General features: G+C 33.9%; 1 protein-coding gene across 5 annotated transcripts in view; it reads left to right on the top strand.

Annotated features, from left to right (window-relative positions):
- The window catches only part of LOC106879393 (protocadherin gamma-A4), a 318,370-nt gene that overhangs the window by 260,576 nt on the left and 45,294 nt on the right, over window positions 1-12,500 (top strand). Inside the window, exon 1 of one of the 5 annotated variants that reach the window (XM_089362740.1) lies at window positions 9,319-11,013. The exons of 3 other annotated variants lie outside the window; for them this stretch is intronic. The gene's annotated coding sequence lies outside the window, so the exon portion shown is untranslated. Of the gene's footprint in view, window positions 1-9,318; window positions 11,014-12,500 lie in introns of those variants that run through there. One more of the 5 variants, XM_014928939.3, reaches the window with a different exon arrangement.

The raw sequence follows: 12,500 nt of genomic DNA, 5'->3' as shown, positions 1-12,500 counted from the left end.
GCAGATGAAACACCACAAAGTATTTCACCCGGTGTGCTAACAATTCTGCCAGCTTGCTGTGCTTATAATATTGGTACTTATTTTATTGATCTTGAAGGATGAAAGGCAAAGTCAACCTTTGTGGAATTTGAACTCAGGACATTAAGTTAGAAGAAATGCTGCTAAGCATTTTGCCTAGTGTGCTAATGATTCTGCTAGCTTGCACCTTAGGGGTTCCTAATAATACCAATTAGTATATTGTTGGTCCCTTGGGGGAACAACATTGAACTGAATTACGACTTAAGGAGCCTTCCATTCAGTTGATTATCTGCTATAAATATAAAATCTCCCTCAAATTATTGTATTAAAGAGAGAAAGGCAAATTGAATAAGGGAATTTTTAGATGCACAACATGAGGGTATTGTCATAGCTGGAATGTCCTTTGTCACAAATCTACTTAATTAGATCTTAGCAGCAACAACAACAACAATAACAATTAACATCTGAACTGTTACAACAATTATTAGAATTCTTAACTTTGGAGCAACCTAGAAAATTACATGTCCAGTGGATTTAAATACCACCTATTCCTACCATTCCAAATTCTTGAATGGTCAAAACCAACAAGGGATTTTGGCCTGTGAGAAATAGCAATTAAGTCACAGACAACCATGCTAGAAAAGGACTCATTGGATAATAAGGAAAACTGGAATGGTTATGGCTAAGCTATATTCTATCATAGGTCTGCTCAGTCAGAGCTAACCTGGGAGAAAACATTAACAACAACAAATGATGATGATGATGATGATGATGACCATCATCATCCTCATTTAATGCCTGTTTTCCACACTGACATGGGTTGGACAGTTTGAAGGGAGCTGGCAAGGCCAAAAACCACACCAGGTTCTATACTTTGTTTTTGCCTTGGTTTCTACTGTCCAATGCTCTTCCTAATGACAACTACCTTACAGAGTGTACCAAGTGATTTTTACATGGTACCATCACAAGTGCTTCTTACATAGTACCAACACCAGTTCTTTTACTAATATGGAAAGATGGACTCTAACCATTAAACAAAAGAAGCACATGGTTAGAAAACCAAAGTGTATAGCACAGTCATTTTTCTCAAGGTTAAAATGACAAATTTTAGTTGTTCTTTTTTTTTAATATGAATAAAGAAATGCTGAAAATTAGCATTTTTGTTTCATGTTCTAATTCATTTGTTAGTTCATTAACTTCATTTAGCATTCATTTCCATGCTAGCTGGTTTAGACAAGGACTTATTTTAAATGAGATTTTTATGGCTGGATGCATTTACTGTTGCTAACCCTTACCTGTTTTTCAAGTAAGAGATTTTTATTTTATTTCACAGGATGCAGGCATGGCTCTGTGTGTCTTTTGTCCTCGCCACCATCGCTTGACAACTGATGCTGGTGTGCAGTTCAGCAAAGGGGCTGATAGAATAAGTACTAAGCTTACAAAGAATAAGTCCTGGGGTAAATTTCTCCAACTAAAACCCTTTATGATGGTGCTCCAGTATGGCCACAGTCAAATGACTGAAACAAGTAAAAGAGTAAAGGAGGACTTTGAAAGCTGCTGTATATTATTTTCTCCCGCATCAACGTCATTCTTATGCCTGCTTTTCATGCCAGCATGTGTTGAACTGGTTCTGTGTAATGTATTGGGAGCCGCTTGACTGATGCTAACATGTGTTATTTGGCTTGGTTTCTATGGTTGGATGCCCTTCCTATCACCAATCTTTTTACAAAATGGATTGGGTACAAAAAAGGTTGTAGGAAGGGATCTGAGAAACCTTTACATTCCTTGCTCAAATTTGTCAACCACTTTACTGAGTTTACTGGGTGCAAATTTGCAGTCCCAGCTCTACAGAGATGGTCATGCTCACCCATTACTTTGTGAGTTATCAGCTTTATGTTGTGATACCACTTCAGAAGAAATAATATCTTGTACACAAGACAATGTAGCACCGAGTCAAGATAGAGGAGAAAACTTACCTATATACATACACACGCACACATATATACTGTACATGCATATGTTCATACATGCATTCATACATACATTCATATATACATACATTCATTCATACGTAGATATGTACATATATATGCACATACATGTCTACATACATACATCTATTCTATTTCTTTCTACGTACAAATTATTTTTCAGCCCACCAAATTAAACCATTCATAAAGTTATTTCTTTATATGTACCACAAAAATACACTATTACACCAGACTTACTCTGCAGACACCAGGAACAAATGCATAGTAGTTTCTGCATGCTTTCCATCCTGCACTATTGATTGCATAATTGTGATTTCAATTCCTGGGCTGGGTGATGCATGGTGTTCTTTAGCAAACCACTTCATTCCATGTTGCTCCAGTCCATTGAGTAGGCAAAATTGAGTTATTCCATGATGGATGGGTATCTCCTTCATTGGGGAATATATATATATTGTCATGTTGGACTGTTGAACTCAGTATATAATTTTCTCTTTTTTGTTTTTTTTTTCCTCATTTGTCTCCATTTTTTCCCTCTTAATCATTTCAGTTGAAGAGCGTAGGCTCAAAATGTAAAAGATTTTCCAATTCTCCCACAGTGTTAAACTAATACACTTGCTTGTTGTTCCTACACCTGTCTTCATTTTTGTTTTCTATAAATTTTAACTATATATATATATATACATATATATATATATATATATATATATATATATATATAGATAGATGCTACAGAACCCCAAAAACTGATTTTATGAGCTTATGACTCAGGAGGAATATTTGATCTTATTTTTGATTATAAAATCATATACATCATCCTGACACACACACTCACACACACACACATGCATGCATGCACGCACACACGCACATTCTCACAAACAAAATAACAGTGGCTTAAAATACCAACTTTAAGTGTAGAAAATTAACACCTAATGCATATGTACACATATACATACATACTTTATATATTCATATTTATAATATTTATATATATATATATATATATATATATATATATATATATATATATATATGTATGTATATATATATATATATATATATATATATATATATATGTATGTATATATAAATGTGGGTGTATATATTTATATATAGTATTCATTAAATGCAGAAGTTTACAAATATACACACACATACACAACTGTAGAGTACATCAGAACATACTTATACACAATATATCATAAAGAATGCTATGGGGCACTATACCTGTGCTTGCATATGTGTGCATGTATGTATATATATATATATATATCATTATGTATATATTCTGTAGAACACCTCAGGACATGCACATATATATACATGTAGAAAACAACATGTACAGACTAGGAAAAAAACAAAACACTGCAAAATGACACATTACAAATGCCAAAGTAACACAGAAATGTAATAGCTTGTTTAGTGAATCTTGCAATTAGCAATACGACTACCAAAATAATAATTACAATTGTTGTTGTTCAGTTCTATATTTAAGAGATGAGGAATTATTAACATTATTTACATTATTTACATTTGACGGATATTTGTCCTCATCATGTTTGTTGTTAACACAACGTTTCAGCTGATATACCCTCCAGCCTTCGTCAGGTGTCTTGGGGAAATTTCGAACCTGGGTTCTCATTCCTAACGATGTTACTATTATTATATTATTATTATTATTATTATTATTATTATTATTATTATTATTATTATTACTATTATTAATCAGGTCGCTGCCGTGAATCGAACTCGGAACCTTGGGGCTACTAACCCCAAGGTTCCGAGTTCGATTCACGGCAGCGACCTGATTAATAATAGTAATAATAATAGTGATAATAATAATAATAATAATATAATAATAGTAACATCGTTAGGAATGAGAACCCAGGTTCGAAATTTCCCCAAGACACCTGACGAAGGCTGGAGGGTATATCAGCCGAAACTTTGTGTTAACAACAAACAAGATGAGGACAAATATCCGTCAAATGTAAATTGTTGTTGTTGTTGTTATTATTATTATTACTATTACTATTACTATTGTTATTATCATCATTATCATATCACCTTGAGACAGTGAGCTGGTAGAATCATTAACATGCTGAACAAAATTCAAAGCAGTATTTTGTTCGTCTTCAGGTTCTGGGTTCAAATTCTGCTGAGGTCAACTTTGCCTTTCATCCTTTCAGGTTCAATAAAATAAGTACCAGTTAAATCCTGCGTCAATCTAATTGATTAGCTCCCTTCCCCAAAATTTCAGGCCTTGCGTGTATATAGTAGAAAGGATTATTATTATTATCATCTTTTTTACTTTTAATCTGCATGTTTCTTACAGTCACTTGCAAAGAAACAGTCAGTGACCTGGGGCAAGGGAAAGATAGGAAATTTTACAGTATGACCGAAAGCTTGAGGAGGGGATGTAGTGAAATATCTTCAAGTAATGCAACACAGGACATTTAAATGGATAGGGTTTTCTAAGGATGTGGGCAGTACTTGTCAGTACAATCTTTTGGATTTCTCTGAGACATGATTTTCTGGGATCTTATCTAAATGTTTCTAATTTCCCTTTTTTGTCATACCTAGGTCACCTACAATAACAGGAACAGTTCTCATTTTAAGATGCCGCATCTTTTGTATTTCAATTTCCATGTCCTTATATTTACTTGGTATGTCAAATTCCTTGACGGATATATTTACATCAGTGGGAACACTTACATCTATTAGTCTACAAGGTCATATCACTGAGGTCATATCTACCTTTCATCTATTTGGGGTCGATAAAAAAAACTAACAGTCAAGTACTGGGGTTGATGTAACCAAAGCTGTTGGCCCTGCACCAAAATTTGGAACCATTATTGTCATATCATATTCTTTTTTCTCTTCGTCTCTGCTCCTCCACTTTGTCCTTATCATTATTTTAACTTCTGTTTCATTATGCTGTGATAGCTACATTTAAAACATTACTGAAAATCTCTCCATACATTTCAGTCCTGTGTCATTCTGTTTTGAATGTCATCCAAAATTTACCAGTTTAGTCTAATTTTCTCAAATTTCCTTTCATCAAATTCAACTGTCAACTTATAGCATATTATTATCCTATAGGTACAGGCATGGTTATATGGTAAGAAGTTTGCATCCCAGCAACATGGTTCTGGGTTCAGTTCCACTGTGTGACAACTTGGGCATTTGTCTTCTACTATAGCCTCAAGCTGACCAAAGCCTTGTTGGTGAATTTAGTTGATATCATATGTGCATGAGTGTGTGTGTGTGTGTGTGTGTGTGTGAGAGAGAGAGAGAGAGAGAGAGAGAGAGAGAGAGAGAGAGAGAGAATGTGTATTTGTGTTGGTGTTGGTGTGTTTACATCCCTGTAACTTAAGGGTTTGACAAAAAACACCACTGGAATAAATACCAGGCTTTAAAGATAAAAAAATGCATGTATTAGGGTCAATTCATTGAACTAAAATCCCTCAAGATGGTGCCTCAGGATGGCCACAGTCTAATGACTAAAACAAGTAAAAGAGAAAAAGTATGTCTCCTGCATTCACATTTTATCAAGTTCAAACGTCATCATTTTGCATCAATGTCAACATGCACTTGTGTCAGACCCAATAGCAGATGAACCATGCATCACCTTCCAACGTTAGTGAACTGAGTTGACCAGCAATCAAGGCATCATTGTCTCTGTCAATCTCGTTCATAGTTTTGGAAAGATGCCCACAGTTCATATTAGAATAGTTTCATTGTCCAGCACATTAATTAGCCAATATTTTTGATTCCCATTTACTTTCTCACTGAATATGTTGAAATTACGCATGTATCAGTTCACAGCAAGGTCACTCAGCTCAAATCATTGCACAGTCCTTATCAAACTCTTGGCCCTTGAGCCACTGTTGTAACTATTTGCTATCTGCTGCTTAAAAATAATAAGACGATGTATATATACACATGTATTAAGTTCTATTTCTCTTTCTCATGCTTCCTCAAGCAAACCTATATGATATATATAAAATCTTATAGATTAATAGATTGATCACTAAACTTATACAATATATATATATATATATATATATATATATATATATATACATATATTTATATATATATATATGTGTGTGTGTGTGTGTGTGTGTGTGTGTGTGTGTGTGTATGTATGTATACATGTATATGAGTATGTATATAATATTTGCACATGGTGTGTATGTATATATATATATATACAAATACACACATACACCATGTGCAAATATTATACACATACTCATATACATGCATATATACATATATATTGTATAAGTTTAGTGATCAATCTATTAATCTATAAGATTATCTATGCAGTCTTGAAGCAAGGTATCTAATGTATCTGTGAATTATTGTGCATGAATGTCTGTGTGTGTGCGTGTATGCAAATGTGCATATATTTCTATTTTTGACAACTCTGATGAGTATTCATACTTACATAACATGATTGCTGATATAGTGTGATGACCTTTGGCAAATATATGCTTATGCATCTACACACACACATGAACACATGTGTATGTATGTATATATATATATACATATATATATAAATATATATATATATACATACATACATACATACATATATATATATATATATATATATATATATATATATATATATATATATATATATATATATACATGTATATATACACACATACACACATATATATATATATCATTATTACCATCATCATCATCATCATCATCATCATCATCATCATCATCATCATCATTATCATCATTTAATGTCTGCCTTCCATGCTGGCATGAGTTGAACAGTTTGACAGAGCTGCCCAGGTAGAAAACTACACCAGTCAACTGTGTTTTGGCGTGATTTTTATGGCTGGATGTCCATCCTAATACCAACTACCCTGCAGAATGGACTGAGTGCTTTTTACGTGACATCAGCACAGACGAGGTCAGTCATCTGGTATTGGGATATATATATATATATATATATATATATATATATATATATATATATATATATATATATATATGATATTGCATAAAATTGCTACCATATACAAAAGTGGTATCTATGTGCATGTCTCTATGTAAGTATATATGTGAACTAAAAATGTATAACCTTCACCACTTTTCCTGCCTTTCAGACATTATCTCTTTATCTACTTGGCTGTCTGACACCCTCTAGTATATAACACCATCACTCTCATCATTGCACCATCATTTTTTTTACATGTTTACACAGTTTGAATTGTGCAGTATTGTCACTTATTTAGTCTTGTATAATACACATTACAATTTCTGGTCTCCAGTGAGCATCTTTTACCACTTCTACCCATGTTTTTCTTACTCTTACACATTTACAGGATCCTTCCACTGAGATTACTTGGCATTTCTTTACCTGATTTCCATTTTCCATACACATTTCAAGTCCATTCCAGTGCAATCTCTTCTCTTGCATACTGTATCTCAGTCCTCTTACATTCCGTTTTTCTCTTAACCCATTTATGCTCTGCCATTCATTCAAATGGATATTATACATCCAGCACAACATTCTCCTTTATATCTTTCCAGCCTTCATACATCCCCTATATTCAATATCCATGTTTCACTACCTTGCATTATCACACTTCGCATACATGCATCATACAACATGCTCTTTACTCAGAGAGAAAATCCCTTTGTTGCCAGCAGAGGTAAGAGCTTTCTGAACTTTTCCACCCATTCTTAGAAAGCATATTATGCTTTCCAAACACTTTCTTCCACTGCTAACATGGGATCCCTCTGAGCATTAATATAAAAGTTTATACTCATGCACACGTACATAAGCAAAAAGGAAAAAAAAAATATACATATAGGAATGCATATACATACTGCCTGGATATATTGATGTGTATATAATCATTGAATATTTTATGTCTGTGGCTAGGTTATAGGCAAATATTGTGAAAAAACATGGCTTTTTTTATATATCCACAGAGGAGCTGTAAAACATTCATCAAATTTGAAGATATACCTAAATTTATGTAATGTAAAAATATTTACTATGATATGCACATCTGTGTACCAACTTATCTCTGAGAAAGACACATTTATGTATGTGAAAATATATATATATATACATATACATTCATACATACATACATATATATATATATATATATATATATATATATATATATATATATATATATATATATATATATATATATATATAGACAGATATACAGATAGATAGATAGATAGATAGATAGTTGATAGATAAATAGATATACACATACATATATACATCATATATTATATATGTAAATGTATACATACACTCACACACACACACATATTTATATATATATAGATGTATGCATATGTAGATATATACATACATACATACATATGTGTGTGTGTATGTATGTATGTATGCATGTATGAAGTAAATGTGTGTTTTCAGTAAGACTTAAAACTAAGAGAATAGTTCTTTCAATAAACTGATTTATTTCTGTGTATATACATACAAGTGTGTGTGTGCGTGTATGCATATGTATAAATATATATGTATGAATGCATATATGTTTATATGTTTGAAAGAATGTTAAGTGTAGTCTTTAGAAAGACTGTTGTCACATATATACTTGTAAGAAAATACATGTAGTTTGTTTTTTGTACTTATCATCACTCACACACACACACACATACACACGCACTCACACACACGCACTCACACACATGCTCTCACACACAGAGGCAAAACATGCAATTACAAACATATAAGTTTGTGAGTGGATATACTCTCTCTTCTTGTTGCAATTGTTCAACCATACATCTACAGGGATGAAGAAGTCATGCATGAGTGCACACGCATGCACACACAATCTTACGTATGCATCCTCATGCAAACTATGTGTAATATATACATATACATATATACATATATATATATATATATATATATATATATATATATATATATATATATATACACACACATATATATACATACATACATATACATATATACACATGCATATATGTGTATATGTGAGTGAGTATTTATGTATATATGTATGAATGAATGAAAGTATGTATGTGCAGACATCAATATGTTCATACACGTGTAAGAAAATAAAGGGATATGTACTTTTCTATAGAGAGAGGAAGATTGTTTTATAGATGGTTTTTATATGAAGTATATAGCTTGATATTTGTGAAAATCACCTCACAGATAAGGTTACATTAACAGTGCACATGTATGTGAACTGTGAGAGGGTATTATTGTATGTGGTTCACTACTGTATTGAACTGGCTTCTGTAGGATTTCTCTGTCAAGAGAAGAAGAGGGAAAAGAGAGATATAAAGATATCTAGAGTTAGAGAGAGAGAGAGAGAGAGTGAAAATAAGACTAAGAATCGAAGTGAGTGAAAGAGAGAAAGAGAGAGAAGGTGTAAATGCAAGTGAGGAATGGAAAATGAGAAAGACAAAAAGAGAGGGAAATAGAGAGAAATTGAAATTTAACACAGAAAGGGAAAGTGAAAGTAGAAAAGAAGAGCAAAAGAAGGGTGAATAAAGTGAAAGTAAACACAGAAAATGAAAGCGAAAGTAAGGGTGTAGAAGGGAGAAAGAGAAATATAAAGTGGGACTCACTCATAGAGTGGAAGAGAGATAAAGAGATACAGAGAAGGTAAGGGGTAAGTGAGGGAGGGAAAGAGAGAATAAGAGATAGAGAGTGAATGAGTAACAGAGACAGAGAAAGCACGAAAAGGAGTGAGTGTGGAAGTGAATAGGTGACAGAGAATGTCACTAAGAAAGCAAAAGTATGGAGAGAGAAAGCAAGAGAAAAAGAGGAAAGAGGGAGAGATGAATGAGTAAGGGAGTGAGTGAGTGAGAGAAAGCTGTGCAGAGCTAGTGGGCAGAGAGGCAGGAGGAGAGTTGGTAGCAAAACAGGAAAGTGAGCAGCAGTGGTGTTGGTGGTGTTGCTCATGGTGAAAGTGTGGTGATGGTGGTAGTATTGTTGTTGTTGTCGATGCTAGTGCTGGTGCTGGTGATGTTGTTGTAATAGTAGTTGTTGTTGTTGTTGTTGTTGGTAGTGGAGGCGGTGGCAGCGTTAGTGGTGGTAGTGGTGGTGGTGGTGGTGGTGGTGGTGGTGGTGGTAGCGAGACTTTTTCTGATCCATTCCAGTGTTAAGCACATTAGCCAGTCAGTGGGTCTGTCAGGGATCACAGTAAGACACAAGCAAACAGAGTGATTGTGTGAAACACTCTCAAGAGGAAGAGGTGAAAGTTCACACCTACTTCAACTTCTTCCAGTAAGCTGAAACTCACTAATGTACAGTTGTTCTTTCTCTTTTTTCTCTTTCACAGTTTTTCTCTCATAACAACACTCATTACTTTGTTTATCTCTTCCTCTCTCTCACTTAATTACTCTCTTACCTTTCCTCTCTCTCTCTCTCTCTCTCACTTAATTACTCTCTTACCTTTCCTCTCTCTCTCTCTCTCTCACTTTCTCATTTATGATCTTTTACTTTGTCAATCTTATCCTTTGTATCTAATTACTCTTACCTTTTCTCTCGTTCTCATTCATACTCTTTTACTTTACCTATCTTTTTTTCTCATAATTACTCTCTTACCCTTTCTCTCTTTCTTTTTTTCTTTCTTTTTTCTTTCTTTCTTTCCTTCTCTCTCTGTTACGTACACTTTTAATTTTCTATTTTTCTCTCTCTTCCTCTCTCTCATACACCTGCTATTACATTTCTGTCTTAGTCTTTCTTTCTCCCATACAGACTGTCTTAACTTTTCTCTCTCTCTCTCTCTTTCTTTCACACACACACACACACACACACAGATTCACACATACATGACAACAACAAGAACATCAACAACATTTACATCAGATGTATTTCCATCACTAGCACACACAGAGCTTCTGTCAGTCAGGTTTATTCCCTAAGTTACGTTACTTTCTCACGAACCCCACTGGATTATACAACAATTTAAAAAGAAAAAAGAAAAAAAAACCTCAGGTAAGTACCATACAGGTTATTCTTATTTTACCTATTCTTCTACCTCAGTGTTACCCTCCACATTCATACCAATTAACTGTTAGAGAAACAGGTAATATAATTCAGAAGAATTATCTTAACTAATTGCAACAATTCCCATGTGTACATCTGTTTTCTGGTGATCCCATCAACTGTTAGTAACAAACATAGAACGGAGAAATATTTAGTTGGTTCTTTAAATACTTTTGAATCTTTCAGTGTATCTCTTTGATTTGATTTGATTTTGTTTGATTTTGTTTTTTTCTGTTTATAATTTTCAATGTAGATTTGTTTCCTTACTTTTTCCTGTATAGTTTCTCTCACCTCACCGACAGTGAAGAAGCTCATCACATATATAAATGTGTATGTGTGTGTGTGTATGTGCCCGTGTGTGCCTGTGTTTGTAACTGACCACAGGTTGACGACCGGCGTTGCTTTGTTTACATCCCCTGTAATTTAGTGGTCTGATAAAAGATATCGATAGGATAAGAACTGGACTTAAAAATACGTACTGGGGTTGATTTGTTTGTCTAAGACAAAACCCTTCAAAGCACTGCCCTGCTATAGCTGCAGTCCAGTGACTGAAGCAGGTAAAAGTACCCTCCCCCTTCACATACACGCACTCACCCCCCTACACACACACATTCACACACACACATTCACACACACACATTCACACACACACATTCACACACACACATTCACACACACACACATCGATAGCTTTAATTTATATTCAGAAAAAATATCCGTAAAACTGCATGGTAAAGAAGGAAGATAAACATTATTTCTATTTTCTTTCAAAAGCTGGGACTCTCTTATATATTTCGTGGCTGGAAGTGGTGGTGTTGTATCAGATTTAATTGCAGCACTGTTCTGAGTTCAATTCACGGTAGCAATTGAAATTTGCATGGTATTTAGTTTGGATGGGGGCTGTGCCATCTTAAGGCATAGATAGGCATACCAGGCAGTTACTCCAGAACCCCATTTGATCTAGGGGCCCAATGCTGATTAACGTATGTTGCAGCTGTCTGTTGTGTATGTCAGGGTCCCAGTGTATTTCGTTAACTAGGAGCCTATAAATCTTGTTAAGAAGGTCCTATTGTTGGGTAGTGAATTGATGTAAGGAGTAGAAATAAGGAATAATCTGGGTTCAATTTTTAAACTCTTTGTTTTCTTCTTCTGAAAGAAAGAAAAGAATAGATAAATGTAAAAAAAAAAAAAAAAAAGAAAAATATGTGACGGTTGAGACAACAGCAGAGAATCAGACTAAATGGTTGACAGTGTCTTAGTACTCACGATTTAGAGTTCAATTCTCACCGACGTCAATTTTTTTTACTTTTATTTAACAAAGAAAATTATATACTGAAATATACATGCTGAAATATACATTTTGGTTTCAAATTTTAGCACAAGGCCAGCAATTTTGGGAAGGGGCTAGTTGATTATATCAACCCCAGTACTTTACT

Source organism: Octopus bimaculoides, chromosome 14 (genome assembly GCF_046866305.1).
Source record: "Octopus bimaculoides isolate indiv1 chromosome 14, ASM4686630v1, whole genome shotgun sequence".
NCBI classification, from domain to species: Eukaryota; Metazoa; Mollusca; class Cephalopoda; order Octopoda; family Octopodidae; genus Octopus; species Octopus bimaculoides.
The sequence above is the reverse complement of the archived record's forward strand: the minus strand, read 5'-3'. Positions and strand labels throughout refer to the sequence as shown.